Source organism: Doryrhamphus excisus, chromosome 16 (assembly GCF_030265055.1).
Source record: "Doryrhamphus excisus isolate RoL2022-K1 chromosome 16, RoL_Dexc_1.0, whole genome shotgun sequence".
NCBI classification, from domain to species: Eukaryota; Metazoa; Chordata; class Actinopteri; order Syngnathiformes; family Syngnathidae; genus Doryrhamphus; species Doryrhamphus excisus.
Window position 1 is genome coordinate 4705649 of NC_080481.1, and position 4171 is coordinate 4709819.

At 37.4% G+C, this 4171-nt stretch overlaps 1 long non-coding RNA gene across 1 annotated transcript; it reads right to left on the bottom strand.

The window, feature by feature from the left end:
- Positions 1-2200: 2200 nt before the first annotated feature.
- Positions 2201-3398, bottom strand: LOC131104662 (uncharacterized). The gene is made up of 4 exons (XR_009119815.1): positions 3329-3398; positions 2633-2843; positions 2416-2469; positions 2201-2314 (listed from the first exon to the last, which is right to left on the bottom strand). It is a non-coding gene; the product is annotated as an uncharacterized LOC131104662 (long non-coding RNA).
- Between the last annotated feature and the right edge of the window lie 773 nt (positions 3399-4171).

Consider the following 4171-nt stretch of genomic DNA (forward strand, 5'->3'; position numbering starts at 1 on the left):
TTGTGTTTTTCTTCTTGATGTCATTATGCAACAAATCATTTTTGCTTTAAGAGTCCTTAACGTGCTTTAATCTCAGTTGTTAGTCCACTGCATGAATCAGCCTGAACAGCTTGGCTCATGTTCACTCACCATATTGGTTTGATGATCCTGCCTTTAAGGTATAATGGGGAACATGTCCATATTAAAGCGTCTAAAAACAACAACACATCTGTTATTTCTTTTCTTGGGGTGCAATACCTTATTCCAAAACTACCTAAAGTTAGCTACATTAGCCAAAAAGGTAATAGATTATTGGTATTATTTGAAGTTATGTTTTGTTTCAAATATAAATGTTTCCCGATTTCTTTGTTTATTGCACGTTTGTCACATTTAAATGTTCATAAAAAAATTATCTATTAGTCAATGACAATGCAACTGAAGACGCTAACGACTGGTTAGCCCACCCTTAGCAGCAACAACTGCAATCAAGCGTTTGCGATATCATGCAATGAGTCTCTCAGACATCTCTGCAGAATTGTTGTAACTCAGGCACATTGGGAGGTTCCCAGCATGGACTACCCTTTTAAGGTCATGCCACAGCATCGCAATCAGATTCCGGTCAGGACTTTGATGAGGCCCATCCAAAGTCTTTGTTTTGTTTTTCTTCAGCCATTGCCTGGTGTGTTTTAAATCATTTTGGATCATTGCTGCCAAACCAAGTTTGCTTCAGCTTGAGGTCACAAGCCGATGGCTGGACATTTTCTTCAGGATTATTTGGTAGACATTTATCACAGCAAGTCTTCCAGGTCCTGAAGCAGCAAACCTTTACACCAGAAGTAATGGAGCACACACCTTCCAAAAAGTTCAACTTTTGTCCCATTAGACCACACAGTATTTTCCCAAAAGTCTTGGGGATCATCAAGATGTTTTCTGGTAAAATTGAGACTAGCCTTAATGTACTTTTTGTTTCACCAGTGGCTTTTGTCTTGGGATTCTCCCATACATGCCCAGTGTCTTTCTTATGGTCGACACTCTAAAACATTTTGCTGTTAAATTACAGTAACTACTGGCAGCTAGAACCGCCAGCTTCAAACTGTTATTTTATGGTGTGCTACTGTGATCGACAACAACAGTATATTACTGTAAAAGTATTACAGTACTGTGCTGTAGAGAATATAAACATTACAGTAATATACTGTGATTTTCAGTTCTTAATTCACAACTTACTACTGTTAAATTACAGAAAATTTACAAAGAATATAAATCACATAAATGTTTATTTAAACGGGCACATTGTGAATACTGTTACTGTAAAATACTATAAGAATGATCAAAGAAACTAAAATCCGTTAGATGTCCCATATAAACAAACTAAATAAATTCTTCAAATGCATGTAAGAGACCTAAATACATGAAAACACATCAAAACTGTTTCCATACTATTCTTTTACATAGTGTCTTATCTTACCATATTGAACTTTAGATCTTAGACCTTAGATCAAACAATTGGGCTGAATACGGAAGCAACTAATACACAGCAAATACAGTAAGTGACTAACAAATTGTGTGAGGAATGCTTACCGTATCTAAATGTACTCCAATGTATTCTCTGCTGTTTGCAACCATGTATCAGTAAGAACAGTTTGAAAACACACTTTTCCAAGACCATTGAAAATACATATCAGTAAGAACTTGATGAAAACATTCATCAATTGCAAAATTTCTAAAGAAAACTGTAGGTATGCTGGGGTTTTTCCAATTTAAAATAGTCCTGTGAGGAACACATATGTTCTATCAAAAAGCAGTTATATATACACAGAACATCAATTTACTGCCATGTATGGAAATATACAGCATCTCAGTAAGAACTTATATAACTTAAATATGCATCAATGGCAACATTTGGGAAAAACAAGACCTGTTAAAAGAGTTCTGTGACATAGGCTCTTGGTAAAGTGGTGAGGTAGGCTTGTTCTTTACCTCAATAGAGTCCTGTGAGGCTTGTGTTTTACCTCCTAAAGAGTTATGCAAGGTAGGTGCATGTTTATCTTTATCCACCGTACAGCCTTCAGGTTTCAGTTTTCACAAATTAAATAAATAAAATAATAAAATAAAAAATCTATAATGCAGACAAGGAAATGAAATGATTCTTACCTCTGAATACATTCCAGAGTACAAGCTGCCTCCTCTTGATATTGAAGGTTGAATATGTAGTAGACTGCAAACACAGCAGCCAGTCCGGTCAAAAAGGATGGTGTGATGCCCTCAGATATTACACGCCCCTCCAGAGTAATCATCCAGCATCCAATATTGACATTCTCTGTTCCACCTGAAACTTCAAGTAACATCATCAACATCATTTACTTGATGTACACATCTATAGTCTCAAAATAATGACCAATGTAACATATGAAACAATGAAAATGAAATGCTTACCAAGCAGTATCAGACGAGGGCTTGCAGGAGGAGTGAAGGTTGTTTCAATGTCAGCTACAGAGGCAGACACCCGGAAGGAACAAAGACAACCATATTATGACAAATAATAAACAATCAAAAAACAGAAGCACTGGGTGAGAATAACGTTGACCTGCTTTAAAAATAGACATGACATTCAATATTTAAACACGTGGCAAGAAAGAGAATATAAACTTACATCTGCAAGAAGGACCAGCCCTGTTAGCTCCTCTCCGAAGTGTGCCATGAGCAGCTGAACAATGCAAAGTTCCATCTCTGTACCTTCGCTATTACAGAGGACATCTTTGATGGTCAATTTTACTCTGAAGTATTCTGTGATGGCTCTTCCACATTCCTCCACACTGAGCACATTGGTGTCTGTAAGCAACTCAAAATGGACGTAGATGTACCTGAGAATGAAAAGAAAAGGCCATTTGCTTTTCTTATCTTCAACATCAGTTGGTGAGGCATGCAGGAGAGCAACTAACGTAACGTAACATAATGCAGTCTAATCATAATACAATTCGTTACACCTCATGTAAAACTCGACAGAAAGTTAAAATAAAACCCACCACAGCCATCTCTGTTACTCATTTCACTCTTCCATCAACCACTAAGTTTGTAGTTTGTTCCAGAAAAGTCCTTAATTCTGCCGGCTCGATGTAAAAATATTTTGGACGTGCTCTTTCTCTCCCCTGCCTTGCCGAGTGACCGGTATGTAAAATTAACTGGAAGAAAATTTAATAGAAGAAAAAAATCAACCGTAAAAATGTTGCTAACATTATTCAAATCTTAGTGGCACTGAAAATCAGGCACTCGCTAGCTAGCCAGTTTGATTTCAGTCAGGTTGATTCACTCTGCTGTAAAAAATAAAGATAAGTTAGTTTTTACTTACCGTGTTATTTGTAGATGCACAATTGGAAGGATGCAGACCAAGCAAGACTTCCTGTTCATGGGTAGCAAACATGTCCCCAAACTTTCCCTCGCGAGTTTGGCACGCACCAAATTTTTTAAAAATACTGTAGTTTACTGTAATTGATAACAGTAGCATAATGTTGACAGCCCGTGCGCTGTTGCTTCATGTTAAACAACCCACAATGCATTGCAAACTACAGTAAAAAAAAAAAGTATTCCGTGAATACAGTATATTACTGTTGGAAATTGGCCGTAAATTAACAGTAATTATTTACAGTGTAGTCATGAACACTGACCCTAACTGCGCATGAGAGGCCTGTGGTTGTTTGTATGTGGTTGTGGGGTCTTTTGTGACCTCGTCAATGAGTCGTCGCTGCACTCTTGGAGCAATTTTGGTTGGAGCGTCACCATTTGTGAAGGGAAACGTGTAAGCTACACCTTCCCTGAGTATTATTTGGCTTTATTTGATCTTTTTGTTATGCGGCCGGACCAGAGCAGGAGGGGACAGAAAAGAAGAAGAGAAAAAAGAAAACGGGGGTGGGTGGGCAATACTTAGAGAGACAAAAACAGCAACAAAAACAATTGCAATGACAACGACAGAGACAAACAAGACTACATCTTTAAATGTCAATGATGGCTACAATAGTAACAACAAAGACATGAACCATGATAGTAAACAGAACTACAGCAACACAATTGCAATAACTACAGTCTTATCAGAATGACTGACTTCAATGTCAGTTGTGTTTTAATTGTGGGCAGTGACTTTTTTCAAGCAACTGGTCAACTGATTTGAACAAACAGAGTATTTCTGCTAATGTGT